This window comes from Meles meles, chromosome 1, assembly GCF_922984935.1.
Source record: "Meles meles chromosome 1, mMelMel3.1 paternal haplotype, whole genome shotgun sequence".
NCBI lineage: Eukaryota > Metazoa > Chordata > Mammalia > Carnivora > Mustelidae > Meles > Meles meles.
This window is the reverse complement of record NC_060066.1, coordinates 90322234-90346108: the sequence shown is the minus strand read 5'-3', so window position 1 is coordinate 90346108 and position 23875 is coordinate 90322234. Positions and strand designations below refer to the sequence as shown.

The following is a 23875-nucleotide window of genomic DNA, read 5'->3' as shown; positions in this document are numbered from 1 at the left end:
AGAAGGAAATAAATACCCCCCAGATGCAGTTTTGATAATTTACATTGAAATTCTCAAAATGACTCTTTATGCCACCATTTGACCCTTGCTAATATACTTTTGGGGAACTTCTCATTGGAAGGAAGAATGACTCTTGGAAAAATATTCCATACTCTGCTGTCCTTGAGGCTTCCTGCAGGCTGGTGTTCAATGTATTTTCCTCTCTGCCCATAAATTCCTTTTAAGAGTATAAGATGATATTACCATAGCAGTGACGTGACTTGGAAATAAATAACCCTGTCTACCTTAAAAATAAAATAGTCATCAGCAACATTCATTTCTTTAGTAACAGCAGAGGAATTGTAATTTGGGACAAGCAAACAATGGGGAACCACAGGCAAGTCCCAAGAGACAAAGGGAAAGTCGGCTGTTATTGGGTTGTAGGAGGAAATTAGGGAGGGTTATTTTAAACAAAAGTTGGCTGGAGAAGAACAAGAAAGAGTACATGTTGCGGCGTTCCTCATTAGTTTAAGCATAGTTAGTGCATTGCTGGAACAGGGAGGGCTCTTCCTTCTTTTTCTTAAAAGTGGAAGATGAAATTCCTATGTGAAAAATGTCTTCCCGGGGCACCTGGGTGGCTCAGTGGGTTAAGCCTCTGCCTTCAGCTCAGGTCATGATCTCAGGGTCCTGGGATCGAGCCCCACATCAGGCTCTCTGCTCAGCGGGGAGCCTGCTTCCTCCTTTCTCTCTGCCTGCCTCTCTGCTTACTCGTGATCTCTCTCTGTCAAATAAATAAATCTTCAAAAAAAAAAAAAGAAAAGAAAAATGTCTTCCCTTGTCAAGATAATTCTTATCTTCCTTCTTCCTGCTGATTCCACAGCCTGGTACACCCGCGAGAGGTGCCCCTTTAGCCCTTCCCTGTTCCATTTTAAAGATCTATTGATTTCTTCATTTTGAGATAGGGGTTGGTGGGGTGGCATGGAGGGATAGAAAGTCTGAAGCAGACTCCCTGTGGAGCATGGAGCCCAGTTCCATTTTAACTGAGGTTTCCTTCATTTATTTTCACAACCTTTATCTCCTCCTAAGAATTTACCAAAGCAGTTAATGGGAGGACGATTGGGTAGTTTGGATGTTAACTTCCCAGTATCCCTTCCTGGCTCTGTAATGTTTGCAGAAGCCTTAGAGAAGGAGAGTGACCCAAAAGTGGGGCACCAAAGGAAGGAGAGAAATCAGCAGAGGATGGAGGATCCTCAGAGTAGAAAACTGTCCATTGCCTTGTGAGCCTTGCAACACACAAGCATTTGAAGTAGAGGGACAGGAGAATTTGCTGAGTCAGAAACAAAATGCAGGTATGGGGGCGCCTGGGTGGCTCAGTGGGTTAAAGCCTCTGGCTTCGGCTCAGGTCATGATCCCAGGGTCCTGGGATCGAGCCCCACATCGGGCTCTCTGCTCCGTGGGGAGCCTGCTTCCTCCTCTCTCTCTGCTTGCCTCTCTACCTAGTTGTAATTTCTCTCTGTCAAATAAATAAAACATTTTTAAAAAATGAAGGTATGATCCTTTAGTCACAGCCAACATTTCAAAGGAGTCAGAACATTTCTTCAATAAGCCATCAGAAATCTACTGATTCTCAGGATAAATTTCTTTGGGTAACTACACAGTGGGGTTGCACCCAACTAACCTCAACATAGTTTAGACTTAGAGCCTGAAGCATCTCCCCTAATTTGATGAGAAGACTTTATCGAATAGCTACAGAATTACTAGCTAGTCTTCCTACCAGAATAGATGATTGGTGAGGTTAGGATCTTTATTTTATTCCTGATTTAATCCTAGAGCCTAGGAAATGCCTTGCACATAGCGATAAAGAAATGATTGCTGAATTTATAGGGCTAAATTCTCTTGGCCTAGCAACTCATTTTTAAAAATGGATTTCAAAACCCCAAGATTCTCAAATTTAATGAAACAATACTGCCTTATGTTTAGAACTGAGTGAGATGCGCGATGCATGTACAAATATTTATGTTTGGCAAATGGCATTCATGCATCTCTTTAACAAAACTGGATGAGTTTTAGTAATTTTGAAGGTCAAGATGCAGGGAAATGGATTAAGCTTCTACTATACCACATCAGAGCAAGAGCTTGGGTTTGTCAGTTCCTGGACAAGATATCACAGAGGGAACAGGGACCTGGAAGGTAGACGCACTCACAGAATGAATTCAGTTACAAAATCTAGCCGAGGAAAGAGATTTACTATCCAGAAGTTGGACCCAGCAGGGTGGTGACCTCACCCAGCACCACACATGGAAAGGTCAAGGAGCATAGAATAGGATCCCAGCTACCATGCTATGGTTCAGAGACAGACTTCCATTCCTCGGGTAGGTTATCAAGACAGTCTCTCTCCATAATGGATGTGTTAATTAACTCAACAGTGAGAATCCTTTCCCAGTGTATGTATACATCAAATCACCATGTATTAAACTTTAAATATATCACAATTTTATTAGTCAATTATACCTCAATAAAGCTAAAGAAAGAAAGAAAGAAAGAAAGAAAGAAAGAAAGAAAGAAAAAATTTTCTTCTCAAGAAGAGTATCATAAATGCCCAAATACCCAAACCAGTCAATCAAGTAGGAACTCTCCAAAGGGACCAGAGAGAGAAGCCCTTTTACTAGAACCAGCTCCAAAGTCAGTGCTAAACTCACCATGAAGTAGAGCCTAGACAGTTGCCCATTTCACTGAATCAGGACTCTTCTAAGTCGGCCTAACTGGGGACAGTCCACAGCCATCTTCTCTAATCTCCTCATCTCCAGCCACATCTGTTTTCCTCAGTCCACCAAACTCTTTCAGAGAGGCCTTCTCCCTCTGTTGACTCACTAACCTGCATGCATCCTGCACATCTCCGCTTAACTGTCTCTCCCGAAATTTAGCCACTTTCTCTCACTCTTCCCAGGCTGGCTGAGGGCACCATGATCTGTTGTTAGATGCTTACATTGCACCTCTTTCTCGGAAACATTTAACATAACTGGAATTTTTCCATCATGATGTCCCCAGGACCAGCCCATTTCCCTTATCTATACAATAGATAATGAGTGTTGAATGAGCAAGTATGAATAAATGGACTCAGAGGATGTTTGGGATTTCCACTGGCAGAGATGAGGGAGAAAGCGTTTCCTTCCCTAATCTCTGTCTCCACGTGTGTGAATGGCACTCCTGACACAAGCTAGAAACGGGCGAGCTCCCCCGTGCTTCCCTCACCTCCCACATGCAGTCGGTCACCAAATGAGACACTCTCACCTCCCTTCAAGTAACCAACAGCCCTCACATGTTTGTTTGTTTTTAAAGATCTATTTGAGCAAGAGAGAGAGTAGGGGGGAGGGGCAGAGGAAGAGAGAAACTCAAGCAGACTGTGCACTCAACTTGGAGCCCAATGTGGGGCTCGATCTCACAACCTTGAGATCACGACCTGAGCCGAAACTGAGAGTCAGATGTTCAACCAGCTGCACTACTCAGGCGTCCCCCTACACACACACACACACACACACACACACACACACACGTGTTTTTTAACATTCTTCCCAGGGATACCTTCTTCCCCATGCCTCAGTACACCCTAAGCCTATCTCTGACTCTGTGCTCCAGTTATGTTTTAATTAACTGCATCCCCCACTCGTAGCTGGGGATGGTGTCTTACTTACCCTAGGATCCCAGGACCTGGTTCAATATCTGGAACATCATAGGAAACGAGCATGTGTTTGTCATACATTTATTTTTTTGTACACACCCCCAGGTTTTTATGTTATCTTTCGTATCTCTTTCCTCCCACCTTACAAGAATTTAAATTACCCATTCCCTGCATGACAGGAAAAGAAATCTCATTAACTCACAATAAGGTATAAATTGGGTTGAGTACTTATATTCCCTGGAGATTTTCATCGGCTACTTGTCCGAAAGTTGATACCAGTAAACAAAGAACACCTACTACCCCAGAGTAGGTTTTAATGTGCTGTGTTTCCAACTGAAACGGGATGGTGGAAATTAAATGTAGGCGGTCCTAACTCTGCCAGTATCTAGTTCTTTTCACATCAACAGCTCAAATCACCTCCGAGGAGATCTCACAGGCCCTCTGGGCTCTAACACTGCGGCTCTGTGAAGATGTCTGAGCTGAGTGATTATCTCAAGGCACAATCAAATGCATCACATTTTTCATGTTCGTTTGCAAATGGTAAATACCAGCAGCTGTTGAAAACATCCTGATCTCCCGGCCTCAGACTGATAGTCGATGGGGTGTGACGCCCCTTAAAGCAAGCCCTCTACACAAATGCCTGTCATGCTCAGGGAGGCACAATCACAACTCTTTACAGGCCTGCTTCAGACAGGTTGGAGCTTCCAGGTGCTCACTGTTACCCAGCAGCCTACCGTGTGTGGCCTGCCCTTAGGTGGAGAAGGAAGAATGTGGGATCTGCCATCCAGATGGCATGGGATGGAAGATGAGGGATTTGGGAACCAGATGTGATTATGGAGGAGCAGAATTAGAAGTAAAAAAAAAAAAAAAAAAAAAAAATCCACACCCTCCTTGCACCCTAAGTGCACAGTGAGGGGGAAAAAAATGGGTTATAAGAATTATATGTGGATCCTATGCAATGGTTTTATTCTGGATTATTAGTTGGAAAATTTAGGAGCCCAGGAGAAGAGCAACGGAGAGCTTTCTGACAGGACTTCTAGTCTCCATTTTAATTCTAAATTCAGTATCCTTACCCCAGCACTTCTCAGGGAATACATTGATCCCTCCTTTTTCCATCTGTTCCTAAGCTGTCCTGATGCTGCAGAGAACAACATGGCCACACCCACTATGTCATGACCACAGCCATCTTCACGATGCCCGCCGTGAGCACATCTCTCACTCATTCTCAGTCAGCGCCTTCTCAAGTTCCCTTAAAACTACAGTCTTTGAGTTCCCTACCCTCACTTCAGGGAGGAGAAAGTGGACCCCAGAGAGGTGATGTGATTCCCAGCACCCTTGACCCCTCTGCCCCACACTCTTGGCACCAAGACTCTACCACTAAGACTCTGTCACAAAGAAAATAGAAGCCAAGTAGGCAGGAGTCCCTAGAAATTCCTGGAGTCTCTCTCCCATCAGGACTGTCTATATTTACCCACAATTATTTTCTTCCTGACAGAAAAAGAGGGCTTCATTCCCTCCCACATAGTCAGGCACTCTTTCCATTAATTATTCCTTCTTTCTCTCTCTCTCTCTCTTCCTCTCACACTCTCTCATTCTCCCCAACTCCCTCATCTAAAACTCTCTCTTTTGTCTCCCCGCCCCACCCGCCCAGTTTCTTCCTCTTGATGGATCTTTTTCCTTAGCTTATGAATAAGGTCACAAAATTAAAACACACAAAAAACAGTAATTACCCTGACACCTCCATCCCCTACACCTGGACAGCTAGCTTTCCCTTCTCCCGTGCTTCTTCCCTCCATGTTCAGAGTTTTCCACAAAGTAGTCCAGACTCACAGTGCTCACTCTCTCACCTCCTACTCACTATCAGGCCTTCTGTTCTACATTATTACTGAAAATGCTCACTCAGAGGCCGGCAATGACCTCTTAATTGTCAAATTCACTTAGATCTCATCCAGCTTCATTATAATTGATGGCTTTGGTCACTGCTGACTGCTCCCTCCTTGAAAATTTTCTCTTCTGGCTCTCCCATCTCTGGAGTTTTGCCAGGCAATTCCATCTCTTGAACGGCACTTATCCTACCAATTAAAAATTACTTCTAGGGACACCTGGGTGGGTTGGTAGGTTGAGTGTCTGTCTTCTGCTCAGGTCATGATCCCAGGGCCCTGGGATGGAGCCCCGTGTCAGGCTCCCGTCTCAGCGGAGATCCTGCTTCTCCCTCTCCCTCTGCTGCTCCCCCTGCTTGTGCTTTCTCTCACTCTCTGTCCTGCTCTCTGTCAAATAAATAAATAAAATCTTTTTAAAAAATTACTTCTAATGTCCTTATGCAAATTAAGCAGATTTCTGATGCAGGCACAGGTAACAAATTTTGTTTGTTATACAGATAAGAAATTTTGAGTTAGTACTTAACCTGCCTAGTTTGGGAGGGATGACTTATCACTAAGTCCTTAAAATGTTAACTTGCCATCCTTAGTAAATAGCTTATATTCCCACTGTTACACTGAAGCATTTTAAGTAAGATCAGACAATACAAAGAAGCATTTCAAAGTAAGACCAAACAATAAAACAGATGTTTATCCCTTTTAGATAACAAAATGGCACATAATATTCTCAAGAGCTACATTCTTGGACCAAATATTTAATGGAAATCTGATTTTATAATTCCTTTAGAGAAATGTCATACAAGGAACCAACAATAAAGAGCGTGTAAGGAACACTCATCTTCATGTGCTTTTACTAAGTACTTTATTGACCAAGAAAAAGGGAATTTAATGCTCCTTCTGGGAACAATATTTGGGACTGGAAACTAAGTGAGGTATTTGGGAGTATTCCTATAACTTGGATGCCAACATGAAAATAAAGTACGAGAGCAATAAGAGACTTTGTTTCTTCTCCTGAGTTGTATGCGGTGCAAAGTAAATTAATTCTAAATTATACCTAACCAGGCTTTTAGTTATGTCTACATTTTTTTTCCGTAGAAGGAAACAGGAGCACTCTCTCTCTCTCTCTTTTTCTCAAACTCTCTCTCTCCTTCTCTGTCTCTCTCTCTCTCATTTGCACTTTTTCTCTCTTTGATTGTAAGAACAGAAACTCTAGATTAGACTTAATAGTCAAGAGAACCACTTTCTTTGCCGCATGTAGTTCAACCAACTGAAAAGCTTGTAGTATTTCCCAGCCCTTATTGATTGAGTACCACCTTCACAAATTTTGTTATGCCTACGTACACACTTGTGCCAAAGACTGGCCAGCTACTCACTAGACTCATTTGTTTCTTCTCCTGGCACATAGCTGGACTGCATTTTCCACCTTCCTGTAGTCAGTGGTCCCATGACATTGAATTCTAGATCATGGAAAGTGAGCAGAAGGGATATACCCCCTTCTAGGCTTGGCCCCTAGGCAACTTCTACATGTGGTTCTTCATACTCTTCCCCTTTCTACCTGTTAGATACAAGCAAGCTCAGACGCTTTGGAAGCCACGGGTTTAAAATGGTGCAGCTACAGTATTGAAGGGACCTGGGTCAGAGTCATAGCTTGGAGAAGGAGAATTGACCGCACAAATTGAGAAGAGGGTGATAAATGCCTTTGAGGCATGAGGCTCTGAGAAGCAGCCAAGAGGGGATGGTCAGGGAAAGGGCCTCCCAGGTGTGGAGACCCTGAAGTAGAAACAGGCAGGAGTTCTACCACCAACGGGGGATTGGAACATTTCAGGTATTCCACAAAATGCCAGTGCCTCCTGTGTGCCCAGAAAGGTCTCATGGAGGACATGGTTCCAAAGTTGAGACCTAAAGGATAAAAAGGAAAGGGCAGAAGGAGTAGCAAGTGAGGAGGGACTCACTTCTGGGAAGAGGCTTCCAACCAAACCAAAGGCTTGACTTCAGGACTAGTTTCATATTGCCAGCTTTCAAAAGTCAAAAGGCAATCTGGACTCCCCTGGCCGGCTGACTCTGAAAAGACTAGTGAATTAAAAGGCAGATTGCATCAGGGGAACCTAGTTTTAAATCCTTGTTGAGTGGGAGGTTACAGGAAAAATGATGAAAAGCATACCATTTTTTTTACATGTGGGGAGACAAAAGAACACACAGCTTGGACTTCAGTTTTGTTTTCTTTTCCTTTGTTCTATATTTGCCCCATTTTCTGTTTATTCAGCTACATGTTTATTTGGAAAAGTAAATTAAGTCTGTTTTTTTTATTATTATTATTTAAGGAAAACAAAGACTTTTAGTTACTGGTCCTGAAGTTAAAGCCAAGGTGTCATAGTGATTATATTTTCCTTTTGAGATAGCAAAGATGCAAGAAAACAGGTGAAGTCCAAAGTTTCTTTAGGACTTCGTCACTGTGCATTTTCTGATGGCCACAAGGGAAGATTTTCTGTACAGGAAATTCTATCTATATCGATTCAGGGTTTAAAATCACTGTGCAATTTATTAAAGTGACAACATTTTGGGGATGCCTGGGTGGCTCAGTCAGTTAGGCATCTGTCTTTGGCTCAGGTCATGATCCTGGGGTGCTGGGATTGAGTACTGCGTGGGGCTCCTGCTCAATGGGGAGTCTGGCTTCTCCCTCTGCCTGCTGCTCCCCCTGCTTGTGCTCTGTCTCCCTGTCTCTCTCTGACAAATAAATAAATAAAATCCTTAAAGCAACAACATTTCTAAAAACCTGGCTTTTCCTAAGCTGTAGATGCTACATAGAATGTTTACTATTCCATTTATAAATATAGTAAATTTTAATAATGACTTTTTGGGGGAATTATTTTTCTGTCTATAGTGGTAGACTATACATAATATAAAATTAACCATTTGAACATATTTATGTGTATAATTAAGTGGCAGTAAATACATTCATAATGTTCTGCAACTATCCCCAATATCCATTTCCAGAACTTTTCATCATATCAAGAGAAGCTCTGTCCCTATAAATAATGACTCCTTATCTCCCTCTCCCCCCAGCCTCTGGTAACCTCTATTCTGTCTCTCTGTGTTTATCTATTTACTTTCTGTCTCTGTGTATTTACCTATTCTAGGTACCTCATATAAATGGAATCTTACAGTATTTGTCTTTTTGTGTCTGATTTATTTCATTTGCCATACTGTTTTCAAGGTTTATCCATATTGTAGGATGTATCAGAATTTCATTCGTGTACAAGGTTAAATAATCTTCCATTGGACTTTCAATCACTATTTGATCTACTTAAATTCAGTAGTCTAAATTCCTTTAAATAATCTGTCCATTTACAGTTTAAACTAAAGCCCTTTAAACATTTAACCTGCATTCATGAATTCATTATAATTATCCTTCTTCTGAAACCCTTCAAAAATTCACCCTGATGAACAAAACACTCACTAGTTTTTAAACTATTCCAACAAATCTAATAAATCTAATAAAATAAGCCTCTACATCTATTGAATCTCAAATTTTCTTAATTATTACACAAATCTAATCAAGTTTTCCCATGTCTTTTAACCTAAAATCACAGGTGTAAGATTAATTACCCAATTCAAAATTTGAGTTGATTTTCTAGGGTGAATCTGCTAGAGCTAACATAATCCGTCTGATTCTGTTAAGAATCACAAAGATTGTACATACCAAGTAAACACAGATTTTCCCAGTGATTACAAAATCCTAATCTGTACTTCATAAAAGAGTTTTAAAACTGCGGAATTGGCTTCCTTTCTCCCTCTGTAGTCAATTCCTAGTGTTAGAAATGCATTTCTCCCATAAATAAGCATCGCAAACATTTGAGTTTGCTAACTGCTGAGGGATTTTCAGCTAGCAAGCAGAACCTAAATTCCACTAATGGATTTATGGGTTGTTGTTGTTGTTTTTTTTTCTAATAGTTGGTAGAACAAGAGGAGATCTTATTCCATACCCTTCAAATATGATTAGTTTAGCAGCCCACAATACCAGGACTCAGATGACATCAGATTTCAGTATGCAGAAGACTTTGCTCGTGTGAAGAGTCTTTTTTTGGTTAGTTTTATACACACTAATTCTTTAAAACATTTTAACGTCTTTCCATGTGACTTCATAGACATCCATGTACTTCTCCATGTACTGACATCCACATACTTCTTCCAACCTATCAGGTGATAACCTGATAGAATTCTGTGTTCATTCTATGTTCTAAGTAGGTTATCAATTCTTGTAGATATTTAAATACCTTTAATTGGATTATGCAATTCTCTCATACCTCTTCTTGTTCCATGGTCACTGACCTGTTAAGATCCAGAAGTATTTATAGTCCAGACTCAGCACATTATTGCTTAATTTTAAAGTTTAATCAAGGTTAAATAGCTAACTCTTTATTGATTCATCCCTTCAAGAAACAGTTATTGAAAGACTTCTGTGTGTTAGGCCACAAGAGTACATAGATGAATAAGACTTGGTCCCTTTCCTAGGAGATTTTATGTTCTAATAAGTGAGCCAAACATGTAAATAATTACAGAACAGCCAAATGCAGATAATGATCTCTTTAAAGTAAATCGCATGTACAGAAAAAGTAAGCAGAAGCCAATTGTGTCTCAAAACACCAAGCATGGCTACTCAGAGTACGTGAACATGGTCTTAAATGAAGAATATTGCATCATGAGGAAGGAAACAAAGAAAATACATCTTAAATACTGGGCAAGATATGTCAAAAATGCTTGGGAAAACCATAAAATAGTCAAGACGGCCTAAGGAAAACCTGCATTACAAAAAAAGTGATGAGTAATTGGGTATGTTCAGTTCACCAGGTGAATGGTGGGGTCAGCTTTGAGGGACCTTGAATTCTGTCTTACACCAGTGACTCTGAACCTATTTCATATTTCAGCACTCATAGAGAAAGCTAACACTTATAGGCCATTCTGTGGTAAATAAATCACTTTTCTCCCAGCAAGAAATTACTGGTCCAGAGGGCTAGCTACCCCAGGCTACACACACACACACACACACACACACACACACACACACACTCATGCACACCGGGGAATGAGGAAACTGATACCTTATCACATCTGTACCTACTCAGGTCACACTAGTTGGGATGTTCTGCTAGATGATGTGGGGGTCAATAAATGGGTTTAATCTTGGGAAGAATAGGATCTGATTCAATTTTCTTTGAACAGTAATTCAAAGAAAGAGGAAAGGACTTGCAAAAAAAGATCTCAGAAGAAATGGCTTTTTTTTTTTTTTTTTTTTTTTTGGATAGAGATTGCCTTAGGACAAGGATAACTAAAAGTAATAATAGAGGCCACTAAAAAAATAATAATATTCAAGAGGAAATGTCCAGAATTGTAGGAGCAGATAGTAAAAGAAATTACAGAGAGACTTCAAAGTCAACAGGTATTTGTGACTTGATTGGCTGAATTCAAACAAAAATGATAAAAACATATTGGGGGAAACTGGGTAACTAAGAAAAATTAATTAGGGAAAAAGTTATAACTGTTTAGACAAATTCTTTTTTTTTTAAGATTTTATTCATTCATTTGGCAGAGATCACAAGTTGGCAGAGAGGCAGGCAGAGAGAGAGGGGGAAGCAGGCTCCCTGCTGAGCAGAGAGCCCGATTTGATTCGGGACCCGATCCCAGGACCCGATCCTAGGACCCCAAGATCATGATCTGAGCTGAAGGCAGAGGTTTAACCCTCTGAGCCACCCATTCACCCCTGTTTAGACAAATTCTTAGGACTGTTTTTAACCCTTACCTTTTTGAGCATTAGTTGTCCTCTCAGCCATTCCATGCTACTTTATTGACCTCAGAGTGATTTTAGAAATTCATTATTCCATTATTTAGAAACTATCTTAAAGTGGGAAGCAACTGTCAGCACTGATTTGGGGAAGATCTGATTCCAGAAATCTAGACCCAGGAGGGCAACAGAAGCTAGAAATGCAGCCAAATACAAATGAAAAAGGGATGTGTTTTCAGGATTTCCTTTTTTTATCTTGCTTTCTCTAGAGTAAAACATTCCTCCAAATGAGCCCACAAATTCAGCCACCAATGATTCTGTATAGATAGTGACTGAAAATTACAAAACTTTGAAAGGGCTTTCAGTAAAGCTAAATAGTGGTTGAGAACAGTGAGCAGCCATTCCATCCAACTAAGATTAACTGAAGGGTTAAGAGTTTATCTACTCAGATGCCTGGGTGGGTCAGTCGGTTAAGTCTGCCTTCAGCTCAGATTATGATCCCAGTGAGCTGGGATCAAGTCCCATATAGGCTCCTTGCTTGGAGGAGGGGAGCCTGCTGCTCCCCCTGTTGTGTTCTCTCTCACCTATTCAAATAATAAATAAGATCTTTTTTTATTTTTTTATTCTTTTTAATTTTTAATTTTTTATTAAAATATAACATATTATTAGCCCCAGGGGTACGGGTCTGTGAATCGCCAGGTTTACACACTTCACAGCACTCACGATAGCACTTACCCTCCCCAATGTCCATAACCCCCTCCCCCTCTCCGAATCCCACCTCCCCCCAGCAACCCCCAGTTTGTTTTGTGAGATTAAGAGTCATTTATGGTTTGTCTCCCTCCCGATCCCATCTTGTTTCATTTATTCCTTTCCTACCCCCCAACCCCCCCCCCCCCCCGCATTGCCTCTCAACTTCCTCATATCAGGAAGATCTTAAAAAAAAAAAAAAAAAAAGAGTGTATCTACTCTAGCAAAACAGAGCTTGTTTTTGTGGCTTTTGAAAGAGGTGAGTCACTTTAAAGAGAATAGAAAATGTATTCTTTTTTTTTTTAAAGATTTTATTTATTTATTTGACAGAGAGAGAGATCACAAGTAGGCAGAGAGGCAGGCAGAGAGAGTGAGAGGGAAGCAGGCTCCCTTCAGAGCAGAGAGCCTGACGTGGGACTCGATCCCAGGACTCTGAGATCATGACCTGAGCCGAAGGCAGCGGCTTAAACCACTGAGCCACCCAGGTGCCCCCATAGAAAATGTATTCTTAAAGATGAAGCCAAAAGGAAGAAAGAAAAAAAAATATCTACTGTCGTTCAAAATAGGAGAGAAACAAAACTCAAATGTGTGTGCGTGTGTGGAGGGGGTAGGAGAGCGGACGCAGATGCGTCACCCGCATCTTTACAAAGTTGGCACAACTCTTGCAACTAAGAACGAGGCGAGAAGCCGCATTAACAGATGATTATTATCAGAGTGTCCTGCACGGACACTGCCACTAAGTTCCCCTGCAGAAGAATCAAAGATAAAATACTAAAGTCGGGCCATAGGATGGTTACACAATGACTAGAATAAGCCTGTCACTGGATCTAAAGGAGTAACGCTGAACACGTTATGAAGAAGTCGCTTTGAGGACTTCGCACCAAGGGGACATACTATCTACAAAGAGTCCCACGGAGCGATTTGAAATGCCGAGGAAAAAGTTCTTCCCTCAGGCTTTGTGCTACGCGCCGTGGGGCGGGGAGGGGCGGGGCGGGGCGGGGCGGGGCGGGGCGGGGCGGGGCGGGGCGGGGCGGGGAAGGGAGTAGAGAATGAAAGCAATGCCAGTCAAACGCTAAACAAATGGTGATGGAGATGGTCACGTGTGCCCTGGGCGGGTCTGGGGCCTTGGTCCAGACTCCCAGACTACTTAGCACCAGTCTTGGCGAGAGGGAGGGCTATACTTCCAGATGACGCTCAGCTCCACGAATTCTATTTCCACTGAGCTTTATTTCCTTTCTTGCACCAGGTCTTTATACAGGGAAGCATACCTTTCCAGGATAAACCTCAGGCGACAAAGTGTGGCAGGCTGTGTTGCCCTTTTCCAAACTAGCCGCTCTTTCCAAACAGAAGAAAATTAAACTAGACACAAATTCAGTGTAAGTTCCTCAAGGACAGACACTCTTCCCGGAGACCAGGGGGAAGAGAATGTTGGAATTCTAATGAATCACGGTTATCCTAACCTAAAGGAAGCTTCTGGAATTTCAGAAATCAATACTTGTTGGGAATGTGCCATCAGAATAAGATAAATGGGCCAATAATACCAATAACAACCTGTCATTTGCTGTATGCTTTCTGAGTGCAGCCCTCCATGGCCACCGTCCCATCTGGGACAACCACACCGTGAGGTGGTCACTGTTGTTCTTATTATTTTTTTTAAAGATATTATTTATTTATTTGACAGAGAGAGGGAGATCACAAGCAGGCAGAGAGGCAGACAGAGAGAGAGAAGGAAGCGGGCTCCCCGCCGAGCAGAGAGCCTGATGTGGGGCTCGATCCCAGGACCCTGGGATCACGACCTGAGCCGAAGGCAGAGGCTTTAACCCACTGAGCCACCCAGGCGCCAGTCACTGGTCTTATTTTATAGATGAGTACACTGAGACTTTCCCAACTCACATGACCTGTAGGAAGTGGAACTAATACCTGACCTAGATACTTCAAGTACCAAAGTCCATATGCTTTCCAGCATGCAATTATGCTTTTCTTTCAGACAAGGATAACAACCAAATTCTTCCTAAACAGGTAAAGAAAGAGACATTGGTCACTCACTAGATTAAAACCAGAACATTCATGTTTAAATATTGAGTATAGAATATAAAGAATATAAATTACTTTCACACTGTGGAGAAAAATAATGGGCTAGCCTATTAAAATTTAAGTGGAAACAGGGAGTCATATATAATGTAATACATCCAATGATCTTGCTCCAAATCAATTGTCTTGTTTTATTTAACTCCGAACACTAAATATGCAAAGCTTATCATTAGAATAACAGAATCTGAAGATCCGATTCAAATACTACAAAACTGTGAAAACAAACTTCTTCCCTAATGCGCTCTCCCCCCTCAAACAATGTGACAAAAATGTGACTTTCTTTATTTTCACAAAAACAGATTTTTCTTTCCCATGGTAGGCACATCCCAGAAAACTCGGCCATTTCAGTAATTTTCAGCCACCTCAGAGAGGAGCTCAAGGAGAGCTGTCCTCTCAGCCCTGATTCTGAGGTGAAGGTTGACATGGTGGCGTCAGGTGTGAGGGGGCAGGGCTGAGCATCCACTGAACTGTGTGCAGTGATCCCGCTGTGACCTCAGCTGTCAATCAGGCCTCACTCTTGGCTGTTAGCACTCCACATATAAGACATAGTGGAGTCTGGGACCCTAGATCACCTTCCTGAGCAGGGTAACTCACACAAAGGGTTCTCGTAGTCAACCCTAACTCAGAACCATAAAGAGAGGGAAATTCAGGAAATCCCATCTTAGATAAATTGACACATCACAAATCACAACATTTAATGATAAAAATGAGGCATTACTTGGGTAGCACAGTTGGTTAAGCACCTGACTCTAAATTTTGGCCCAGCTCATGATCTCAGGGTGGTGAGATCACCCCACATTGGGCTCCACACTGGGCATGGAGCCTGCTTAAGGTTCTCTATCTCCCTCTCCCTCTGCCCCTCCCTCTCTAAAAAAATTTTTTTTAAATTAAAAAAATTAAAGTAAATTGGGGGAACCGGGGTGGCTCAGTGGGTTAAAGCCTATGCCTTTGGCTCAGGTCATGATCTCAGGGTCCTGGGATCGAGCCCCGCATTGGGCTCTCTGCTTAGCAGGAAGCCTGCTTCCTCCTCTTCTCTCTCTGCCTGCCTCTCTGCCTACTTGTGATCTCTGTCAAATAAATAAATAAATAATCTTAAAAAATATTTAATTTAATTTAAAATACCTCAATAAACTTTAATTAAGTTGAAATTTTAAATTGTTCCAGTTCTTTTTGGAACTTGTACCTCCATTCCACTTGATCCATAGAATTCTGTCCTAATACAACGTTTATCCTTAAATTTTTTTCTTATCCCATCATACATCTCTGCAATGAAAAATTGTTTATAGATTGAAATCCTATTTTCAAGAAATGTTATTTTTTCATGAATAAAAGTTCTTAATTTGTATGCCCTATTATCAGTTTTAATTCTTGAATTATGAAATTTCATGGTTTGTTCTTATTTTAGATTGTCTTAACTAATCTTGAGTTGAGTCTTTCCTTTTTCTTATATCTTTTAGGATCAGCATTTTGATTAAACTGCTGAAAGTTTTACTGGGATTCCTTTGAATCCATTGGTTAACTGAGCCACAAGTCAAATTATATCTTTATATCATTGAGTTTCACAATCCATGAATGTTTTCTATTCCAATTGTTTAAGACACTTTTAATTTCTTTCGATATGTTTTGTTATATTCAGTGTAAAGGACTTGCAGATTTTTAAGATTTATTCCTATAAATAAAAATTTAATTTTTTCCTGTGACCAGATTTTAAATGTTTAAGTTTGTCTTTGGATGGGGTTATACTTACAGTTATTGGCTACCAACGTGACTGAGCAAACATAAAACTATTCATCAATATGTGTAATACGTTTCCATTTCCTCAGTCAAGTCGATAGACAATAATTGCAATTATAACTGTATCCAAAGAAAACTTAAACATAAAATGGAACATTTAGTGGAAGAGTACCTCTTTTTTTCGACTGGTCCATGTATTCATGGATGAATATTAGTTATTGCTAGTATGAAAGAGTCTATCTCACATAATTTTAGTATGTGGTGCTAGTGTTGTATTTATAAAAACCTTGCACACAGAAAAAATATAGGAATGGAAAGACTTTGGTTATAGTGCAATCATTCAATTATTTTAATTCCTTGCTTTTGAGAAATCTTGCAGATAGTTTTGAGGGCCTACCTTGTACCAGGCACTAGGTTCTGTTCTAGGTACTGTGTATGTAGCAGGGAACAAAATCAGACAAGATCAGACAAAAGTACTTATTTCATAAATCTTAAATGGTAGCCAGGGAGTCAGACAACGAATAAGATTTTTTAAAGGAAAATAAATAATACAGCATGGCAAGTAGTGATAAGCACACAAGAGAAAAGAAAGCAAGGGAGCAGGAAGGATAGTGGGGAGGAGTGAAATTGTAAGTAGAGTGGCTGAAGATAATATGTGAAAAAGTACACAGTGATCTAGTATCAAAATATATTTTCAAGACACTAAAATTTATTACAAAATTTGTTTTGAAAGAAAAAAAAAGCCACCTACCTTGTCATGAGTAGCTATTATTTTATCATCATGTGAAATAGAAACAGCTGTGTTGTTTAGTGACCTGGAGGATGATAGTAGGGCACCAACATAAGATTCCAGATGGCTGAGATAAATACCTTTCATAGTAAAGTGGAAAGAAGACAATTGTGGAGGAGGCTAGAGAAACCAAGAACCAGAACGGCATCAGGTACTTTCTCAGGGCACATACATTTTGGAATTCAGGCTCTTAGAATGAGCACCTGAAACTGCACCCCATTTGCAAAGTCTGTCCATCTGGGCATACATTCCCCAGCTGAAGACTACTGGTCTCTCTCTTTTTTTTTTTTTTTTTTAAGACTGTATTTATTTATTTGACAGACAAGTAGGCAGAGAGGCAGTCAGAGAGAGAGGAGGAAGCAGGCTCCCTGCTGAGCAAAGAGTCCGATGTGGGGCTCGATCCCAGGACCCTGAGATCATGACCTGAGCTGAAGGCAGAGGCTTTAACCCACTGAGTCACCCAGGCACCCCAAAACTACTGGTATCTTAATGCTTCCCCTCCCCTCTCCCTAGGACAAGGAGAGGCTGGATGTTCTGGACAGACGTAGGGTTCCTCCCAGACTCTCCAGAATCTCCCAGCGACCGCTCCCAGTGTTTTCCCAACCGGCAAACTGCCGGCAATCGCAATGACAGTGATATCGGTTTTCCATGTCTGAGATGGAGGGGGACAAGACAGAAATGAGAAGAGTCCATTTCGCATGGCTGTTACCAGGCAAGAAGAAGTAAAAATGTTGAAACACTCTGATCTGGACAGCCCAACCTCTAGGACTGAGGACTCTGCTCTCCCGGCCCAGATATGACTTATCCTTGAACATCACAATGGGTGGAAGTGCTTCCCTTTTTGAGTTACATGCACTTTCCGAAAGGTGGGAGCCATTTTAAACTTCCTGCACCATGAAGAGAACAGCAAACAATAGCCATCAAGGTTGCATTTGGGTGTCGTGTGTCTGCTTGAAGGTCTCTTCGGGTTCATAAAGCCATTTGGAACAGGCAGCAGGAGAGCCCGGCCACCCTCTCTGGGCACCCACAGTGTTTCAGGGCACTAGCCAGTCATTGCGCCCACCACACACCCATCATGGCGCCATACACAGCCCGACCACAGCCTGCAATTTGGCCCAGCACAGCATGCCCTCTGAAGACTCCGGTTCTGCAGACAGCAGATGACAGCAGATCAGTGATGCTGCAAAGTAGCTCATTCCCTAGTAGCGCAGGCAGAGTTTAGTTGCCAGCTACCTCCGAAATCACTGGTCTTTCCTAAAAGCCCTCATTATCTGCAGGGTGCTGCAGAATCCTATCTGTGTGAACTCAGTTGGTGGCAAAGCCTCTACCCCGGCTTTTCTCTTATGAATTCATATCACAAAACAAGTAAATCACAAGGCAACAGTCCCAATATTTGAGCTCTTGATACCCTGAGCAATGCCTCCTTAAGACTTCCCGGCAACTAGTACAATCAATGTATATTAGAACTGTCTCCCATCCAAATAGTGGGAACAATGATAGACCAGGAAGCAATTCGGAATAGATATGTTGATTGGGTCTCATCTTCCTGAGTCTTTTCACTGCTCTGAGCTAAAGGCAATGTTCCAGGGCCTCGGTGTTTCTTAATTCAGTGACATGCAACATGCAGCTTAAGTTGGATCAGAAACCAAACACCTATATTCCAGTAATTATTTGGTGACTATAGTTAAACCTGGGGTATAGATGATAGCTTGTGCTCTCACTGGAAATGGCATTGCTTCAGATCCATGTTTAAACAAACGTGCTTGCTGCTTCAGGTGTACACAATCAATCGGGTTTGCAATGTCTGAGTGAGGAACTGAGTCAGTAGCCCTGAGTTGTGTATTGGAAACTTCATTTATGACAGAAAGTTTTCCTGTAGTCAAATTGAAAAGTTGCAATTGGTTGTGTATCTTTTACAAGAGGAAAACAACTCCCAATCTGTACAGTGAGCTGTTGCTTTAAATCTAGAGTAGATTTGTAATTCCTTCAGGTCAGGGAGAATCCTCATCAGGGATATGGAATGCCTAAAGTAACCACAAAGATATTTGGTTACAAGTAATATGATTTCTTCCAAGAAGTTGCTTGGCTGTGCTGTTGGAAGTTGGCACAGAAAATACATTTGAAAGGATGGCAAACAATGAGGTTTCCTGGCTGCGGGCTGTCCTTGTGGGATCTTTTATAGTAACACCTCAGTTTCTGAGAATGGGTAAAGAGAACAAGGCTTTGCTTTTCTGGACAGCTGGAGGCCAACTATTCAAGACTTTAACACAAAGTATACAGAGTATACAGAATTCAACTTCATTGTCCTTCAGGTCTCCCAGCAAACTATTCCCCCCACACCCACTCCCTTGCCTCCCCCACCACCTTCCTTCTGTCTTTCCCACCTCTTCCGTGGCCCGTCACCCTTCTGCCAAAGATCCCCATATGGCGTTCCCACTATAATAATTACAGATTTCGTGGGAGTTTCCTTCCAATCCTCTTCTTCCAGTACCTTTGAAGACTTGTCTATGCCTTTTTTGTTCCTTCTCATGTTCTGTTGAAATTTATCTTAGTTCTACTGGAAAAATTCCTTAATTCAGTATCTTCTTACATCTTTCTCATGAAAATGAATTTTAGAATGCATAGTTGCTTTACTTTCTTAATCATATAATTCTCTTATGGAAAACTTAAAGTCAAAGTCTTTCCTACTGACTTGTTTTCAAGTCTTTTGTTAAGTCATCTTTAAAAAAAACTTCATTTTTTAAAAGCATTTGACACCATTAGGAAAAAAAGAAAGCTTTCAGAATCTGCACACTCACCCTCCATTTAGGCTCCAATTTACTGCTTTACTTGAACTATCTTCCCATTCTGGCAAATGGCAAGTGTTGGTATACATATAAAAAAACTAATTTTTATACAGGAACATCATCATCTCATGGACTTGTAGGTTTCTGTTGCCAAAAAACCACATTGCATTCCAACCATAAAGGATTCTGGATGTTTTCAGTTTCTTAAGTATCTACCTTTTTAAAAAAATTACCTACTTTTCAGGGACACGTGGGTGGCTCAGTGGGTTAAGCCTCTGCCTTCAGCTCAGGTCATGGTCTCAGGGTCCTGGGATCGAGCCCCATATTGGGCTCTCTGCTCATCAGGAAGCCTACTTTCGCCTCTCCCTCTCTCTGCCTGCCCCTCTGCCTACTTGTGATCTCTGTCTATCAAATAAATAAATAAATAAATAAAAATAAAATTACCTACTTTTCAATCATTTTTCCTTAATAGTTACCATTTTGGAGATTTTGTCTAGTTCTAGAAGCTTGATATTTTAAGTTTTACCAATATGTGCTATTTAATTTTAGGGATTTGAAAAATTTACCTCACACTAGAATTCTGATATGTGGAGAAAGTGTAGCTCATTTATGGTACCACCCACTGGGATGACCATGTGTCCTCGTTGGGTTGAGAGGGTCCCTGTTTACACAGGTTGTCCTGGCATCCTGTCTAGTTTAGGTTTTGTCCTAGATTTTTTGGTTTTCAAATGAAATATTACCATTAATAATTGTATTAGGGTAATCTAGGTTGGGTAAACTGATAGCACACCCAGCTCAAATTCTCCTCAAGATGTGTGAGAAGTGGGCGCCTGGGTGGCTCAGCGGGTTAAAGCCTCTGTCTTCGGCTCAGGGTCATGTCATGATCCCAGGGTCCTGGGATCAAGCCCTGCATCGGGCTCTCCACTCCTCGGGGAGCCCGCTTCCTCCTCTCTCTATCTGCCTTCCTCTCTGCCTACTTGTGATCTTTGTCTGTCAAATAAATAAATAAAGTCTTAAAAAAAAAAAAAGATGTGTGAGAAGCAAATGCAATGAGTAGAATTCTCCTTTTAGCATATGGTTAAATATGTAAGAAACCCAACACCACCACCCCCCATCCCGTCTTCTCCCCAAATCTTTAAGGATACAGTGGAACTAGGACCTTTCTTTCAAGGAGAGCATATAGATCAATCAATGATTAAAAGTAGGTGTTTGGACAGGAGTAGCAGCGACAACTAACTCCTTTCAGTGCCAGGCAGAGGTGCACCAGCTCATAGCTGCAAAGTGGGGTTAGTAGAGGGCACTCAGAACTGCAGCTGCATCCCAATGAAGCTGCAATGTTTTACTGACAAAAATAGAAACTCTCGTTTTCAAAATGTATATGTATATATAAATGTATATATAATACCTATAATATATAGTATATACCTAATATTATAACATACATTACGTGTATTATGTGTTTACATACACACAGTAGCGTAAATAAACTAGAATATTTTTTCTCCATTCAGATTTTATGAATAATGCTGTTATAAACATCTATGTACAAATTTTTTTTTTTTCCCCTCCCTCCCCACTCTATGTACAAATTTTTGCAAGGACATAATGTTTCCATTTCTCTTGGGTCTGTACCTGGGAGTGGAACTACTAGGTCATATGGTAACTCTGTTTAACCATTTTAGGAACTATTTCCAAAGTGCCTGCACCATTTTACATTCCCTCCAGCCGTGTATGAGGGTGCTAATTTCTTTACATCCTCACTAACATTTGTTATTATCTGATTTTGATTTGCATTTACCTGAAAACATTTTGGTAATGAGCTTGATGTTGAAAACAAACAAAAAGAACTTCAGGATAGCAGAATACATTTTCTGCCTTTGCTTCTTTTCATCCATCAGTGTTAAGAACATTTGAGCCTTTAAAGAAACACTTTGAAAATCAGTCTAATTTTCCTCCAATAGTTGTGAGCATTTTTAGAAATGAGATTTCTACATTTTAGTTGCATTGCATTCAAGGTCAGTTGAAAATTTTAAATTGAATCATTCAACAGATGAAGCACCCCAGAATTATCCTTTGCACATTTTAGTAAATGGCAGTAATTGAGAATTTATAAAAAGGAGAATATTGAAATTAATGCAGACCAAAGAGAACCAGGCAAATTAAATAATGAGAACTCAAATGTTATGCAAGATTTAATTTTTCAATTTTATAATTTCCTCTTGAAATATCTTGACTTAAGAAAAGACTCTTTTGATAGAGCTCTTGGTTTTAATTGGACGAATTTATATTCTGCATCAAAATGAAAACAAGCTGATTTGCGAGAAGACCTAAAAATGTGGCAGCATTTATATTTGGTTTTTAAAAATCATAAAGAGATAACAATTTATAGTTTGTTGTCTTATACAAATCTTGGCAGATACACTAAATGAAGGTAAAAATAACAGTACCTGGGAAAGTATTAGGAAATGGAAATGGAAGAGAAATGGAAGAGAAATGGAAACATTATGTCCTTGCAAAAATTTGTACATAGATGTTTATAACAGCATTATTCATAAAATCTGAATGGAGAAAAAAATGTAATAACATTACACATATCCATTCTTTAGCAAACTTGCTGGGAGATTACCAGACCCTTATATAGAGAATATTTCCATAGTTAAAAATATTATGATTTACAGAGTTGATTAAGATATCAACAATTTCAAATTTACTAACCATAAAATTTTTTGAATAAGATTATAAATTAATCTATAAAAATAATAAAACCATGTTGAAAAAATATGTATTGCAGGAATATTCTGCTGATCTGGTGTATTAGAGATAGAGATGGTGAAGGAGCAGATTCATATAGTTCATGAATTTATACCAAAAATGATTCTGTTAATGTTACATTTTAATGTTCAAATGATCAATACAAAAAAATTTTCTTTTTGTTTGGCTTTAAAGCATACATATATCAGGGCGCCTGGGTGGTTTATTCAGTTAAGCATCCGACTCTTGGTTTCTGCTCAGGTCATGATCTCGGGGTCCTGGTCTCAAACCCTGCACTGGGCTCTGTGCTCAGTAGGGAGTCTGCTTGACATTCTCTCCCTCTTCTTCTGCTCCTCCCTCTGCTCCCTCTCTCTCTTTCAAAAGTAAATAAATAAATCTTTGAAAAAACTATAAAGCATACAGATATATGCTATCTTTATTTTTATAAAAGATTTTATTTTGAATATGATTTTTCAATTGAATGATTTTATTCACAAATGTATATATTTATAATTTTGTGTACTTATAAAACCCTCTTTGACTTTGAAAAGTGCCTTGTAATCACATGCTCATTCAACTTTTAATCGGTGTGATTTTCCTTCTAATTTCCCACCCATGGGTCAGCAAGATGGAGTCGATGTTTGATTAGATATCTAATCTGATAAAAATTTTATCCAATCCAACCACTTAAATGGTCCCTAAGCACTGCTTAGTCTCTCTGGGAAGATCTTTTCAGTGTCGCAGACTGACTCCTCTTTCACTGTTTCTTTCTCTAACATAGTGTCTGGGTAACTTATGTGACATGGTAGGAAAAGGATGGGCTTCAGGTTCCTCTAGTCTCCAAGGGGATGGCCTGGAAATGGTCCTTGCCACCTGGTTGTTGTGTACCCTACGGGACTCCAAAGCTCATGTCATGTGAAGCTTTGACTGACCCAGGCTTATCTCAGCTTCTTCAATTGAGGTAAAAGGATCCGGCAGGCCAGGAATTGGCCCAAATTAAGTCAAGGCTTCAGTAGAACTTCTGGTAACCTCAGACAGGAGCTCCTCCAAGCCAACACAGTCATCCCTCTCTAAATCACAGTTCAGGGGCACCTGGATGGCTCAGTCGGTTAAGCCTCTGCCTTCAGCTCAGGTCATGATTCCAGGGTCCTGGGATCGAGCCCCATATTGGGCTCTCTGCCCAGCAAGGAGCCTGCTTCCATTCCTCTCTCTCTCTCTGCCTGCCTCTCTGCCTACTTGTGATCTGTCTGTCAAATAAATAAATAAAATCTTAAAAAAAAAAAAAAAAGAGTCCTCTAAATCACAGTTCACTGACCTGCCTGTCTTGAGCTAAGGATATGACACAATATTACATACCTAAGCACATGCTCCCTCATCGAGAGTTCAGTGTCCCTCTATGCCTACATATCTGTTCATGCTATAATGCCATAATATAACCAAAGTTTAATGTAAAGTAACGAAAACTTTTAATGGATTACAAAAAAAAAAAAAAGATGTAAACTAAGATTAGCCATGGACATTGTGATTGGAAAAGAAAGACAGAAGCTATGATCAAAAGGGAAAGAAATTAGAATGAATGTCACCAGCATAGTGATTCTATACAGACTGTAAGACCAGTACCATGCAACCAAAGAGATAAAAACTTCTTTGCAAAAGATGCCT

General features: G+C 40.6%; 1 protein-coding gene across 2 annotated transcripts in view; it reads left to right on the top strand.

The window, feature by feature from the left end:
• NKAIN3 (sodium/potassium transporting ATPase interacting 3) overlaps positions 1 to 23875 on the top strand; it is a 624835-nt gene that overhangs the window by 587516 nt on the left and 13444 nt on the right. The gene's annotated exons all lie outside the window — the stretch shown is intronic.